At 43.2% G+C, this 16,654-nt stretch overlaps 2 protein-coding genes and 1 long non-coding RNA gene across 3 annotated transcripts in view; all 3 read right to left on the bottom strand.

The window, feature by feature from the left end:
• Positions 1–16,654, bottom strand: part of ATXN1 (ataxin 1) — a 458,573-nt gene that overhangs the window by 70,444 nt on the left and 371,475 nt on the right. The window lies entirely within an intron of this gene.
• Positions 1–16,654, bottom strand: part of LOC135970357 (uncharacterized) — a 429,298-nt gene that overhangs the window by 41,169 nt on the left and 371,475 nt on the right. The window lies entirely within an intron of this gene.
• On the bottom strand, positions 184–924 carry LOC141410166 (uncharacterized). The gene is made up of 2 exons (XR_012434221.1): positions 696–924; positions 184–409 (listed from the first exon to the last, which is right to left on the bottom strand). It is a non-coding gene; the product is annotated as an uncharacterized lncRNA (long non-coding RNA).

Raw genomic sequence — 16,654 nt, 5'->3', positions numbered from 1 at the left:
AGCATTTAATTTTCTTACAAGAAGGAACTGCTTTAATTGGTTTAAAAATACTCACTACACACAAATATTTTGTTAATTAAAAATGAGTACCTATTTGAACACTTATATGAACTAAATAGGAGCTAATACATGAGACAAAAATTATGTAGTTACAATTTTTTTTTTTTTTTTGCTTTTCATTAATTGAATCAGACTGGACCTTCTCAAAGCATGTGAATGAGTGAGGATTTATTGTACCATGCAAAAACTTAGAATCTTTACAGGTATTAATATTCCTATTTAACACTAGTCCCATTTCAGCTGGTCAGGTAAGAAGAAATGTGATAGCAAAAGATATGCAAGATGTTAATCTGCTCTTAAAAAGATGAAACCAATATTTGACCTGAATTGATACAAGTGTTTTCTTTTTCTTTTTTTTTTTTTTTTTGAGACGGAGTCTCACGCTGTTGCCCAGACTGGAGTGCAGTGGCGCGATCTCGGTTCACTGCAAGCTCCGCCTCCTGGGTTCACGCCATTCTCCTGCCTCAGCCTCCTGAGTAGCTAGGACTACAGGCGCCCGCCACCGCGCCCAGCTAATTTTTTGTATTTTTAGTAGAGACGGGGTTTCACTGTGGTCTCGATCTCCTGACCTTGTGATCCGCCCGCCTCGGCCTCCCAAAGTGCTGGGATTACAGGCTTGAGCCACCGCGCCCGGCCTTTTTTTTTTCTTTTTGAGATGAGACAGGGTCTTGCTCTGTTGCATCTAGAGTGCAGTGGTGCAATCATAGCTCACCGCAGTCTCAAACTCCTTGCTCACGTAATCCTCCCATCTCAGCTTCCTGAGTAGTTGGGACTACAGGCATGCCACTAGGCCTGGTTAATTTTTTTTTTTTTTTTTCAGTAAAGAAGGGGTCTTGCCATGGTACCTGGGCTGGTCTCAAAATCCTGGGCTCAAGTAATCCTCCTGCCTCAGCCTCCCAAAGTGCTGGAATTACAGGCATGAGCCACCATGCCCAGCCCATACAGGTGTTTTAATTTGGTTTAATCCCAAATGTCTACAGAGGTCAGAGGACTTTACACATTTCTTTGACTTCTTTCTCTACTGGATCATGTGTTATTGTATAATTTCTTTAATATAATGACTGTGTGATTAAACCCAGGGCAAGCCAGAGTCAATAAATCAGTTACATGTATGTGATATTGTTGATACACATTTTTAAAATCACATTTTAGAAAATCAAAAAATTAAGGCACTTTGCAAATCCAATCTACTTTTCTTTTATAAAACAGGAAGGAATATTAGAAACACAGGAAGTTGAACATCTTGATAAATGCCAAGAAAGAGACTGTGCCTTGGAGGAAAGGCTGGCATGGAGCCAGTATCCTTCTGTGCCCCTGGTGTCACCAGACCCAGGATCAGATCAATGAGAAAGAAGGGAAAAGGGAAATTAAAAGAAGCAGGAGATATGGAGAGGAACGAGAGAAAGAAGAGAAGGAAAAGGAGTTGAGAGGGAAGAGAAGAGAAATTCACAGGTAGAATTGGTGGCTGAGCTGTGGAGAAACTGCAAAGCGAGAGAAAGCCCTCCAACGCTGAAATGCAATAAGACTGCATGACTCCATCACATGCTCAGCCCCAACCTTGCCCATTTGGATAAAGTGGATTCCATTTGGTAACGGTTGGCAGTAACTGTCATTTCTGAAATGCCGAGGGCCCACGTATACAACAAGTTGACACCTTTATAGTAGTATTTATAGCTCAGACACTTTAAAACATGACTGTGGGCTGGGTACAGTGGCTCATGTCTGTAATCCTAGCTCTTTGGGAGTCTGAGGCAGGAGGATCACTTGAGCCCAGGAGTTCGAGACCAGCCTGGGTGACCCAGTGAGAACTCATCTCTACAAAAAAAAGGTAAAAATTAGCTGGCCATAGTGGCACATGTCTATAGTCCTAGCTACTAAGGAGGCTGAGGCAGGAGGATCACTTGAGCCTGGGAGGTAGAGGCTGTAGGGAGCTGTGATTGCACCACTGCACTCCAGCTGGACAGCAAAGTGAGATACTGTATCAAAATAAATAAATAAATACATACATACATACACAAATAAGTGAACCTGTGGTAGAGTAGAGAATGCAGAGACAGAAGTTTATGTGGCAGGAAGGGGGCATGTGATACCAGGCTAAACAAGAGGCCCAAGTGGAGGGACACATAGGGCCATGTAGGTGTCCTGTCAACTCCATGGAAGAGGTTTCTGGGGATGTCCCAGGCCATGTTGCCTGAGTACCTGTCTGCCTGAGACTCATTCTATTCCTGAAAGTCTGCAACCATCAGTTGTATTCTTACATTGATTATGGTTCAACGGTATGGTTTCTCCAAATAAATGTCCTGGCCACCACTTAGAAATGATCCATAATTTCTTGTTTGGGTCTTAGTTTTTCCACTTATACAATTTTTTACTTATTTTATTTTTTATCTGCTTCATGGGCATGTTAATGTGTACGGTTAACAGGCAATCATTAGCAGTTACCAAGTGAAAGACAAATGACAGATGGAATATTTTGATCTGTCCCACACATGTTTCTTGGTGAAGGTATTCAGGCCACTCCAGGGGCCAGTCTGGAAGCCTTATCTGATCAGGGTAGGGCATGATATAGTTTGGCTGTGTCCCCACCCAAATCTCATCCTGAATTGTAGCTCCCATAATTCCCACGTGTTGTAGGAGGGATCTGGCAGGAGACAATTGAATCATGGGGGTGGTTTCCCCCATACTGTTCTCGTGGTAGTGAATAAGTCTCACGAGATCTGATCGTTTTATAAGAGGTTTCCCCTTTTGATTGGCTCTCATTTTCTCTTGCCTGCTGCCATGTAAAGCATGCCTTTTGCCTTCCACCATGACTGTGAAGCCTCCCCAGTCACGTGAAACTGTGAGCGCATTAAACCTCTTTTTCTTTATAAATGACCTAGGCTTGGGTATGTCTTTATTAGCAGCATGAAAACAGACTAATATAGGGCATCACACCCAAATTAGACCTGTTTCTCCTCTACTTCCATATGAACTCTGTAATGCTTTTCCTATTGCTGATAACAACCTGGTTGCAGACTAACATGTTTTATCAATGTTTTTCTGTAAATAGGCACATGTTACATAAAGCACCACAGCATAAACCATGTGATAATACATTGTAATGACACTCTAAAAATGTAATAATCACTCAATAAAATCCTTAGCATCTGCTATCTACCTCGAATTATACCAGAAGCTTTTAGGATACGGGGGGTGAGGGGGGAAAGACATGGACCCTGCTAAAAAAGAACTTACAATCCAGCTGGAAAAAATAAAGCTCACACATAAAAAAATTAGGGAACGAGGCCATATTCAGTTAAGTGCAAAATTGCAGAGTATGCTCAATTAGCAAGCTAGAGGGTTTATTAGAAATAACAGTAGCTTAACAACTTCCCTACTATAAAACCATAGTTTAAGCCTGCTTTAACATCAGATCTGGTTTCCCACAACTGATTAACCTGAAAATGGTTTAGCACAACACTAATCCTTTAATTTAACAACCTATAAATGCTGTATATAACAAGTTCCACAGAGCCCTTTCTTGGATTCATAATAATGACCTGCATCTACCACACTATCCAATGTTCATTTTAATGAGCACCTCTGGACTTTAATGAACAATCTTAGGTCTAAGTGAGCATCAATTAAAGAGAAAATGTCTCCAAAGGTATAAATGGTGATGTATCATCTGGGTTAGCAGTGTTGAAAGGACACCTGTGAACATCGTGAGGTTTGGATGGCAAGTATGCCCCCTTGATCAGCAGCTCCCACCTCTGTCTGACACAGAGCGAAGCTGGGGCCTGGGATGAAATAAGAAAGCCCCAGCACATAAATAGTAGGGAAATACTATGGAAAGAGGAAGTCTGAAAGAAGAGAAATACATCTGAGCAACACAGAATTGCCGCAGGATTACCTGCATGCATTCTTACACGTTTCCAAGGACAAGAGGAGGGCATGGCATTAACCCGAGCCCCTGAACATATCTAATTCTGTAGGCATGCAAATGAGAATTGGTCTGACTGACTTTGCAGCAGCAACCAAGCCCTGCTAACTTCCCTTCAGAAGAACTCGGCTTGGGCTAGCAAAGAAAAGACGCCCACGCACCCACCTACCCCAGCGGCTTTGCAGAAGTGCTGCAGGGTGAAGACAATGAAGAAAGGCAAGGCTGGAGAAAGCCAAGGCATTCTGCCCTCTCCCAGCAAAGACAGCCTGGACGTGTTCAGACCCTATCACCGCATCAAAAGAAGAACACCAAGGAGAAAGGAATCACAAAAGCTCTGGCATGCTCAGGAAGGCACCTGGATTTGGAAAGGATACGTTATTGCCCAAGCTTAACTTCACTGATTTCCATGACTAAGCTACCTAACAGAAAACTCCTTTTTTTTTTCAAGTTAAACTTTAAGAACTACAGCTCTGTTACTTAGAGTCCAAAGCAAATATCATCAGGACAAGTGTCTCTGAGGAAACAGCTGTCAACAACTCTGCAATTCCTCTATCCACTACATGCTAACACCCATCCCGAGCCCAGAGAATGTCCTTCTATGCCTGGTTACAAAGATTGGGGCATTACAAAAATTCATCATTCCCCCTTCTCTCACCCTGATAATCACGGTAGTTTCTGGGGGACCTGGATGGAATCCTTTATTAAATTTTGGAGCATGAGAAAGGCTGGGTGGTGCCCACTTGTCATTTGTAAGTGAGTGCTGGATAATTTCCATCAGACCATAATGCTTGTATCTTTTTTTTTTTTTTCTTCCTGCTCATTGCCTTTCTATGATACTAATTTAAGGGTTCTTTCAAACCCAAATTTAGCTCTCTGTGCCCACCTAGATTGCTATGAGAATTGAAATAATCCAAGCTATTTGCTTTGGAAAATATACTCCATTGTGAATGAAAGGCCTATGGCCAAGGTGTTTCCTTCTGGCACCAGAAAAAAGAAAAGACAGAACAGGGAAGGGGCAGGGGGAAGTCTGATAAAAATGGACTCTCTGTTCAGTTACCTACAGATTTTCCCACTGGGCTTTACTTTAGAAAGCTGTACAGGTTAATGCTATCCACAAGCCCTGGGCACTGGTGCCCCATGGCACAGCTGCCTGCGGGATGGCACATGGTACACTAATAGCACACTTATTATTAGATTTTCTGCATGGTTACATAAGCCTACAAAAGGGAAAAATGTAAATGATTCAAGAAGATATTCTTCATGTGGTTCTCATGAAATCTTTAATATCTTAAGACTTAGGAAGAGCTCTCCTGGCAAGATGAGATCAATTTTCACGCTTCATTAGGAAAAAAGCCCTTTCAGTAATGTTACAGAAATGGCTATAGGCAAGAGAGAAAAAAAAATACACTCTGGACTGAACAAAACCCCAAGGCACTTTGGACTAAATCCTTTCTTTGTACCCACAGCATATCTGAAAGGAGAAGCAATGCTCACTTGGGGTGTGTGGGGATTGTATTTTGACTAGTCTGTCTACCCACAGAATTTCATTTAATCTAGGTGGAGTTGTTATCAATCTCCTTAGTCTTTCACGAATTTGAATGGACTGTAGCTTAAACCAACAATCACCCCCAAGGCATTGCAATGATATGAAGGAAACAGCTGACATGGGGCCTGTGGAGGTGGGAAAATGGTGGATTGGAGAGAGGCCATATACACATTGAATTTCTGCAAAGGCAGAGGCACATTACGTCACCTTCCCGCTTTCCTTTTCATTTAAAATTTACAGGTTTTCAAGACAATTTCCCTTTATTTCAGGAGAACGGAGAATGCAAAATATCTTAAGCACACCATTTACATTATTTTTTTCTGACACTTGAATAGTTGACAAACTCTGAAATCACTTCTTTTCAACCTAATGTTGATACCAAATTCTACTTTGTGGACTCAAAAAAAAAAAAGCAGTCTTCAGAATTGTTCAATTTAAAAGCCTTGTCATACTGTAGTTACATATGCTCAGGGAAGTTATTGTATGCAGAGAGCTGCAGACAGTCTTGAAAGGTGAGGAGTATACAAAAATATAACCTGCAGGAACCTAGCAATCTAGCTCCAAAATGGTTTCATTCATTCATTCATTCACATGAGCACTTCCATCAATTTACTTTCAGTATCCCTCATATACGGGATTAGTGCCCATCTATAAGGGACCCCAGAGAGCTACCTCGCTCCTTCCACCACGTGAGGACACACCAAGAAGCTGTCATCTATGAACCAAAAAAATCAGCCCTCACCAAATACTGAAGCTGCTAGCACCTTGATCTTGGACTTCCCATCCACCAGCACTGTGAGAAATACATTTCTGTTGTTTATAACTTTATGGTATTTTGCTATAGCAGCCCAAATGGACTAAGACACTGCCAAAAGCCAAAAATACATCCACCTCAAAGGAAGAAAAGTTTGAAACCATTCAGCTGGAGTGATTGTGGCACACTCTTATTCTCTGCCTTGGAGAATAAGTCAGCTGATATGAGCCTGCTTTTCTGTGTGAAGAATGTACAGAGTTTGAAAGGAACTTCCTTCCTCTTCCCTCTGTCCTTCCCATTGCTGCGCACCTTCATGGATCATACAGGTTCTATGAGGGTCTGGAGGGTCAGAGCTGAACAGGTTACAGCCCCTGTTCCCTAAGAGCCCATGGTCTCGTGGGGAGACAGACACCAAGAAACCAGCACAGCTCACTGGGATTAGTGCTCCAGTGGGGGTAGCTGAACCGTGCTCTAAGAGCAGAGAGGAACAAGACGATGTCTGTACTCCTGTGTGCACAGGAGCGGGTGGTGAGAGGTGGCTGCTGACAGGAATGTGGCACAGAGAAGACAAGATGTAAGCTGAATCCTGAAAGATAAGCAAAGCAGTTACCAAAGACAGAAGGGCAGCATTTGCATAAACGCTGAAGAATGCTTATAAAACTATGGTGGCATAGCATAAGCACATGCAGTGTTTGGGAGAACGGCCTGTGATTTGCTAGGGCTCCATCAGGTCTTTCAAGGTTAGAACAGAGTATCATCACACATAACAGCATGTGTATGTAATATGACAAGCAAGTGAGCTCCATTTGGGAAACTAGAGCTCTAAGCACCTTCTGCCTACTTCATGGCAAGGAGGGCCATCTCGGGCACCACTAGCCCTCTGTGGCAGCCATGGGGCTCGTTCCTATGCCCCTGGTCCACCGCACACTGTGTGCAGGTACTAAGGCCACACTGCTTCCCTTTGTCTATGCCAGGTGGCCTTATTCTTCAAAGCTCTGGCCAAGTTGTAATTCTTGCAGAAGCCTTACTTGCCCACTCCTACCCAGGAACTCAGAACATTAACTGATTGTACCACTCCCCTGGTCTGTCCTAACTCAGATACTGCCTTGTGTCATAAAAGCAACATACCTTGGATTTAGATACCATGTTATCACTCACCAAGCACTTTAATATACATTATACCCTTAATATCCCCAGTAATTCTTTCAGATAGGCATTAGGCCCACTTTTTAGATCAGTAAACTCAGGCTCACGTAGGTTAAGGGAAATTCCCAGGAGCACAGAATATGTAACTTGTGGAGCCAGGACTAATCTACGGATTCTATGGACAGTGCTCTTCCATCACACCACTGGGTCCCTCTTTTGACTTATTGATTGATTGATTGATTGATTGAGGCAGGCAGGGTCTCACTGTGTCACCGAGGCTGGAGTACAATGGCGCAATCACAGCTCACTGAAGCCTTGACTGCCCCGGCTGAAATGATCCTTGGAGTAGCTGGGACTACAGGTGCACACCACCACCCCTGGCTAATTTTTAAATTTGTTTATAAAGAGAAGGTCTTACTATATTTCCCAGGCTGGTCTTGAACTCCTGGGCTCAAGTAGTCCTCCCACCTCAGCTTCCCAAAGTACTGGGATTACAGGCATGAGCACAGCGCCCAGCCCTCCTCCTGACTTATTAAGTTATTATGATGCTGATCCAGCAATCGCACTACTGGGTATCTACCCAGAGGAAAATAAGTCATTATTCAAAAAAGATACTTGCACATGCATGTTTATAGCAGCACAAGTGCCCATCAATTGAGTGGAAAAAGGAACTGTGGTATGTGTGTGTATATATGTGTGTGTGTGTGTATGTATATATATGTGTGTGTGTGTGTATATATATGTGTGTGTGTGTGTGTATATATATATATGATGAACTACTACTCAGCCATAAAAAGGAATGAATTAATGGCATTTGCAGTGACCTGGATGAGACTGGATACTATTATTCTAAGTGAAGTAACTCAGGAATGGAAAACCAAACATTGTATATTCTCACTGATATGTGAGAGCTAAGCTATGAGGATGCAAAGGCATAAGAATGACACAACGGACTTTGGGCACTTAGGGGAAGAGTGGGAGCGGGGAGAGGGATAAAAGACTACAAATATGGTACTGCTCGGGTGATGGGTGCACCAGAATCTCACAAATCACCACTAAAGAACTTATGTAACCAAATACCACCTGTACCCCAATAACTTATGGAAAAATAAAATAATAAAAATTTTAAAAAGTTATTATGATGCCACTTGTTTTGAGTAAGTACATGTTTTATCCTTGTGATGCAATGTGAATGAAGAACGACCTACCATCAATTCTATTCCTTTGTGTCCTCCATGACACTCCAGAACGGCGCTGTGCAAGCAGAAAGTCGCAGCTTATTCATTCATTCACTTGATAACCATACACCGAACATCCAGGAAGTGCTAACCAGGCCCTGCACTAGGTATTAGGGAAACAGAGATGAGTAAAATTCAGTTGAGACTCCATGTCTTGTTGGGAGCCAAGCATGTGTAGAGGTCACTCTTGTGCACTCCTATGACTCTACAGAGGCATCAGCAAGATGCTGGAAGGAGAAATAAGTCAGCAGCAACTCACTCTGCAAAGAAGTGTACAGGAAGCTCTAGATGGGTCATTTTTGAACATATCCTCGAGATGAGTTTTGAAAGGATAAACTCAATAAATGGCTTAAAAAGTAAGAAAAGAGGAAGGAAAGGAAAACAAGAAAGAAGGAACAAAGTAGGAAACGTAGGTGGGTCCACATGGACTGTACACATCCATCCAGCAGGGTGTAGAATGTTTCTCTCCCAAGGGCAATGCATTGGTTTAGCCATGGGATTCTCTTCAAAGGAGGATCTCAACATGCCAGCGGGTACTTCTCTGATTTTGGTCAGGATGCAATCCAGGTGTACATCACTGGCTTGTGACATCTGTGATCTGCCCAGATCATGCGCAGAAACAAGACATCAGATTCCCTCTGCTTAGAACAGAAGCCAGGAGAAGGGGCTGAATACAGGCATCTTTAAGATTCATACCCACGGAACAGAGACTCTACTTTTCATCAGTTCACTTTCAATGAGCGTCTACTATATGCCACGCAGACCACGGTGCAAAAAATTAAGCTTAATAACCCTTAAATATCATTCTCTGGTTCCAGGCCTCTTCAGAAGCTTGGCGATTTATTATCTAATATTCTTGTGAGTTCCTGTGTCTGGATTTCTGTGTTTAGGCTCTTTTAGGGAGATAGTAAGGAACTGGCATCCACGTGACTTTTTTTATTTTTTTAAAGCCTTCTCTGCCTGAAAATGCCAGACACATTTCAGATGTCAAAACTAACGTGGCATTCAGGGTGGGTGACTGATCCATGTGAGTGCTCTTAAGTGGGTGTAGAAGCCTGTCTGGCTCATTGTCTTTTCTGCACACGCACATTCAAATGTGCACAGGCTTGTAGGCCATAAATAGCTCTTAGGGGAGTGTGAGATTACATCACAGACTCAAGAGGGCCCCGTTACCTCAAATCAGTGAATGCTTGACACTCATCTCCCCAAAAAGGCACGCTTGTTGAAAATGCAGATACTAGACTCACCCTGACCCCAAAAAACTACCACTTGCAGCCATTGTTATGGGCTGAATTCTGTCCCTCCAAATTTATATATTGACATCCTGACCCCGTAATACCTCTGAATGTGAACTTACTTGGAAATAGTGTTGTTGCAGATATAATTAGTTAAGATGAGGTCATCCTGGAGGAGAGGGGGTTCCTAATCTGATAGAACTGGTGTCCTTGTGAAAAGGGGAAAGGTCGGCCGGGCACGGTGGCTCATGCCTGTAATCCCAGAACTTTGGGAGGCCGAGGCAGGTGGATCATAAGGTCAGGAGTTCGAGACCAGCCTGGCCAACATGGCGAAACCCTGTCTCTATTATTACAAAAATTAGCCTGGCGTGGTGGCAGGCACCTATAATTTCAGCTACTCGGGAGGCTGGGGGAGGAGAATCTCTTGAACCTGGAGGCAGAGGTTGCAGTAAGTGAGATTGCGCCACTGCACTCCAGCTGGGGTGACAGAGCGAGACTCCGTCGTGAAAAAAAAAGGCGGGGGGAAATGTGGACTCAGGCACACAGGCAGAGTGCTCTGTGTGGACTGGAGTGACACGGTCACATGCTAAGGAGCCACCAGCAGCTAGGGAGTGACCTAGAACAGATCCTTCCTGAGCATCTTCAGAGGGAGCGTGACCCTGCCCACATCTTGATCTCTGACTTCCAGGCTCCCCAGCTGTGAGACGCTCAATGTCTGTTAAGTCACCCAGTTTCTGGCACTTTGTAATGGCAGCCCTGGAAAAATATCACAGGCATATAATGCCGTTTGTGTGTGAAGGAATGACTTAATCATTCAGTGGCTGGAATTTAGTTATTATATGATGCCATCAACAACATTCACTTCCTCTTCACATACATTGTGCCCCACACCTGGACTGCAAAATTCCCATTGCAAGTTAAGACAGGTGCCTTACACAGTGACCTGAGCTGCCTCTCTTCCGGAAGGGACGACTCTGTCAGTCAGGTTATCCACAGTGAACATTACAACACACTCCACTATTTCTCAGGTATCTACGTTTGGTAGATTCTTCTCCTGCTCCTTGAGAAGTCCCCAGTGGTCAAACAGTCATGGAGAGTTATTACTAAAGTACCCAGTCTAAGAGCCACTGACATTTCTATACTGATGTATGTCCACATTTATAGATGTAAGACATGGAGTTATACAGAAGGCAAGTTTATTCAAAACAGATAAAAACATCCCCAATTCAAGTTCCACTAACTAGTAATTGGCTATTAGTAATTTTACTCCCAAATAAATTAATAATTCATTTGGGCCAGGCCTAGTGGCTTATGGCTCTAATGTCAGCACTTTGGGAGGCCAAGGCAGGAGGATTCCTTGAGGCCAGGAGTTTAAGACCAGCCTGGGCAACATAGCAAGACCCCATCTATACAAGAAAGCTTAAGAAAATAGCCAGGCATGGTGGCGTGCACTTATAGTCCCAGCAACTTGGGAGGCTGAGGTGGAAGCATCACTTGGACCCAGGAGTTTGAGGATGCAGTGAGCTATGATCGTGCCAGTGCTCTCCCGCCTGGGTGACAGAGTGAGACTCTCTCCCTAAAGAAAAGAAAAGAAAAGAAAAAAGAATTCCCTTGGAAGGTTTTGCTTTTTTAGAAGTAAGATTAGCTAAGAAAATTAATAATGCAAAGAAGTTAGGGGTGGGTGGGGTGAGAGAACAGGAATATTTAAACTATTTTTTTAAATTCAAAATTGTTTTAAAATAGTTATCCCATTTCCATTCCTCCATGACAATGAAGGTGCTGACTTTCAACGTCTGTTACTGTAGCCTATGTAGAGTGAAGGGTGCTCATCCAAGACTTACATCTAGAGCAAGGGTGTCCAATCTTTTGGCTTCCCTGGGACACATTGGAAGGATAAAAATTGTCTTGGGCCACACATAAAAGACACTATCACTAATGAGAGCTGATGAGCTAAAAAAACAAAAACAAAAACAAAAAACTTGCAAGTCTTGGCCAAATGTTTCTGGGGAGGCCTGGATGGCAGAGGTGAATGGGAGGGTGGGAGTGGGGAGGGTGGAAGTGGGGAGTGGGGAGGGTGGAAGTGGGGGTGGGGAGCATGGCACCATGCTCAGAAAGACTCCCTGAAAGCCTTGTTACTCCTCTCTGTCCCAAGTTCCCTTTTCCCAGGGTGACTGCTCTTCCTCCCACCTTGCCCTCCTCTCTTACAGGTCCCTATAATGGCTGTTCTTATGTTCCCCACTCCCTACCCCACACCATATTTTCTCTTAAGGAGCAATTTGGCCTAATCTCAGTTTAATCATTAACCTTTCTGAGCTCACAAGGAATAGCAAGCTAAATAAGCACAGAATTTGTCCTCCTTAGATAGTAAGGAAAGAGAATTGTAAATGTTTATGACTTGCTATATTTTTCTTCAATTCATGGCACATTCTATATTAATGTAAAAAGAACTGGGAGGACTGTTAGGAATACTCTGTCATACTAGCATCACTCTACTTGAGCCCTTTATGCTATAATATTAATTGCAGTTATAATTATATTTCCTATTTTCCTTCTTTTCAAACTACAAAACTTAGTCTTTCACGTAATGGGAGAGGTGATAGAGTATGGTGCTCATGGTAAATCCTCAATATATTTATCTATTATTAATGATAATTAATACTGGATTTATACTGAAATAATTCACCACTTATTAAAACACAATTCTTAAAATATAAGTTGCCCCTCCCTGCCACGTACACTTTTCTGTTTGTGGTCATTAGATCATGCTGCTAACAGCTTTGCCTAAACAGTTTATTCATTTAACATCTACACACCAGGCACCCAGTTAGTCTGGGGACAAAGACGGGTAAGACAGCATCTTTTTTGCCCCAAAGGGATGATGGAATGGAGACACAAGGACATTACTTTGACATGGGGCACTCCTTTGGCCAATGAAGTAAAGGTCAGTGAGTGAACCTACAAAGAAATGATTAACCTGTCATAGAAAAGGTTATGAATGTAATGCCAGCTACAGGACACTTCAGTTTGCTCTCATGAGATTTGGTCAGCAAAGGAATTATCTGTGTAAAGAGAAAATCAGAAGCAACCTTGCCAGCCTGTGAACAAAAGACTAGCCAATGCCAGTTCCTACCAGCAAGGTCCAAACAGTCATGCCAAGATTATATGGGGTATGTAGAATGTGTTCTCTCTGTACCCTGTCTTGAATTCTATTTTGCACATACAGGAAAGCCAAGAAATGCATGCACCTGATTGCAACATATATAGTCATATTTTGATACCACAGTTTGGATGGCAAGATTATTCAGTCCCTTTCCCTACCAGAGAGCTTCATCTATTTTCTCTGACTTCTCCATGGATCCACAACAGTCAATGCTTTAAAAAATACTCAGGACATGGACCAATACAAAAATAAAGATAATCGTGATTAAACAACTGAACATGAAATAAGGCCACAGAAGGTTCTCTAAAAAGAGTATCTGACCTTGCTCAGACTGGTGTGACCATGAGATATGAGACTGAAGAAATGGCACAGATGGCAAGTAATGCAGGTGTGTGGTATCTCTTCTTCTTCATTCCCACTTCAGTTCAGCCTAACACTTCATTCACCAAATGAGTGATCACCAACTGCCTACTATGCATCAGACATATAAAACAGAAGATCTAAAAGACACAGTTCCTGTTCTCAAAGAGTTCCGTTGATACGGTTGGCATTTGTGTCCCCACCCAAATCTCATGTCGAATTATAATCCCCAGTGTTTGGAGGAGGGGCCTGGTGGGAGATGACTGGATCATGGGGATAGATTTCCCCCTCTCTGTTCTCGTGATAGTGAGTTCTCATGAGATCTGGTTGTTTAAAAGTGTGTAGCCCCTCTCTTTTCTCTCCCTTCCTCCTGCTCCAGCCATGTAGGACGTGCTGGCTTCCCCTTCTCCTTCTGCCATGATTGTAAGTTTCCTGAGGTCTCCCCAGCCATGTTTCCTGTACAGCCTGTGGAAACATGAGCCGATTAAACCTCTTTTCTGTACACATTATCCAGTCTCAGGTAGTTCTTACAGCAATGTGAGAACAGACTAATACATCTGTATCCAGTGTGCAGAGATGATCAAGAAAGCAGACACTAAAAATCCTACATATGAGTTTCATGGGTGGGAAACACAGTGTGGCTCAGTGAGACCAGGAGGGAAAAGTCAGGGTGGGCTCCTTGGAGCTGATGTTGAGTTTTGAAGAGTACACAGGAATGTGAATGCATGTGATGTGAGAGGGAAGGTGGTCTAGACAGAGGAGGGAGCTCATGCAGAGTCACATGAGGGGACATGCCGTATTCGGGGAAGCACAAGTATGGCATACCAGGAGGGGAGGAAGGAGGTAACGAGCGCCCTTCTCTCCCCAGGATATCTCTTGAAGGTATGGAGAATCTCAGAGGGTTAGGCAGGAACATTTTTTGATTAAAAACGTCACTCTGGTCATAGAGTGGAAGATGGATGAGAAGGGACTAGGTTCTACAGGCAAGGCAGTCAGGAAGAACTTGCTGCACTGCCACTGAGCTGTCATCAGGTTTGGCCTGCTTCAGGGGCAGTAAGCATGGAGAAGAGGAGGCAGACACGGGACATGTCCCAGGCAGACTCATCACCGTGGCTGCTGAATGGCTAGACAGGGGCACATGGAGGAACAGGATAGGGCCTTCTGGCTTGGCTAGTGACATTTGCTCAAGGGATACGGGAGAAATCATGGTCTAGTCCTTTCTAACTCAGTGCTTTAATTTCTCATTTTACCTCTAGGATAAAGTTTAAAATCTCTAACTTGACACTGAAAGTTCTCCACAATCCCCGTACACACAGTAGGTACTCGATACATACCAGTTGATTCAGCAACTGAAACAAACACAACAGAAATAACTTTCTCCATCTAACATATCGATATTTTTCTGATTACAGGTTTGGCTTACTCCTTTGCCCTTGTGAAAGAAGAGAAATAGCTTGCAACTTATTCAAAGAATAAGATAAGTGCAAACATTTTTCTGATAACATGCTAATCTCAAACACATTTTCTCTCCTGATACAGGGCTACAGTGTGTTCATCTGATTATCACCAACAATCATTCCTATCTCACTCTGGGTTAGGGTCTGTCCTCTCCTTCATCCTTAAGGCTATCAGTCTTCACGATAAAGAATTCCTAGGTAGAGATAGATGCTTGGGGTTCTAAAAGAACAAGTGGTAATCCTCACATACAATGACACATTCCAACCTCTAAAGTAGTCTGTATTACAGGATCGTTATTATTTTTTCCGGCAAAGAAGCCACAATTCAGGAATCTATGCAAAAATAATGAAGTGAAGGTTGCTCCACCAAGTTTCCATCAATCACTCCTCCTTGCCATTCTGCCCTTCCCGAGATGACAGCATGTCAGCTGCTTTGAACGAGATCTACATCGCGTTCTCTGCATTGCACTTGCTGCTGCTTTGTAGTTTGCTGGGTAGTGGTGACAGCCCGTTAACCATAAAAAAATGGGGAGTTCAGGACTGGAGGGGGCTGAGAACATTTTAACATATTTGCAAAGGCATGAGATTGTAAGAACGGTTATGTTGAGAACTTAAACGTTCACTTTCAGATCAGACTGAACTCTCAACACTTTTACATGAAAGAAATGCAAGGAGAAGCCTATGATGAAACCAATACATTAACATGTGTGGATATCGTGTGCCTCTAGAAAGTCAGGAGAGCAAATATGGGAGCTCCTTGAGTTATTCTGACTTGCTGCACAAGGCCATCAGGGCTGGGTCTCTGGCACTGATAACAGCTCTCTGGTGAAGGACCTTGTGTAAAGAGTATAATGGCAACAAAAATAAAAGAAATGAAGAAATGCATATTAGGACTAAATGATGTACATAGAGAGAAACGAGCATAAGTCCTTGGGCTCATAGGCTGAATGCCTCTGAACAGGAATGGAATGTTACTCCCTCAAATCACTTTAAAAAAATATTTTGATTATTTTTAAAGGAGACGAGTCTCACTATGTTGCCGAGGCTGGTCTCAAACTCCTGCGCTCAAGCAATCTGCCTGCTTCAGCTTCCTACAGGGCTAGGATTACAGGTGTAAGCTACCATGCCCAGCCTCCCCTATATCACTTTTACAGAGATCTGTTTACCACCAGGGCTACTATTTCTTTGCGGACAAGGACTGTGTCTTAGTCATTGTAGTATGATGCATCTGATCGTACCTGACACATAGCAGATGCTTAGTGCATGTTAGCTTGTTAAATACATGCGTCTAGCGCAAGGGATCAAGTGAATCTCTGAATGACGGATTGACTAGGAATAGCGGGAGATCAGTGGCTCAATGGTGGTCACAGATCAGCACTCTCAACTAACCATGAGAACCCGGATGAAGCAGAAGCTAGGTTAAGCCGATCTTTTCCCCTCCTCATTAATTTGCCATTGCTCCCTATAGAGTCATCAGAAAGCCTAGATATGGCCCCGGTGGCAGCACTACATATCTCTGAATGCTGAAGAAGACAGATAATGTAGAGAGACACGAACTTCTTCACTGAAAATTTACTGTGGAAGACCTCTCCATCAGCCACTGAGAGGGAGGTGGTGCCCTGCTACTTTGGTACAGAAGTCAAGCTCAGACTATTCTTGCTGGTGATTCTCAACCAAGGCAGGAGTTACCCTCCCAGGGACATCTGAAAAGGAGTGGGGCCGTTCTGAATCCTTAAAAAAACTTGGAGACATTATTGGGATGAGTAGGTAGGGATG

The sequence above is a fragment of the Macaca fascicularis genome, chromosome 4, assembly GCF_037993035.2.
Source record: "Macaca fascicularis isolate 582-1 chromosome 4, T2T-MFA8v1.1".
Taxonomy (NCBI): Eukaryota; Metazoa; Chordata; class Mammalia; order Primates; family Cercopithecidae; genus Macaca; species Macaca fascicularis.
The sequence above is the reverse complement of the archived record's forward strand: the minus strand, read 5'-3'. Positions and strand labels throughout refer to the sequence as shown.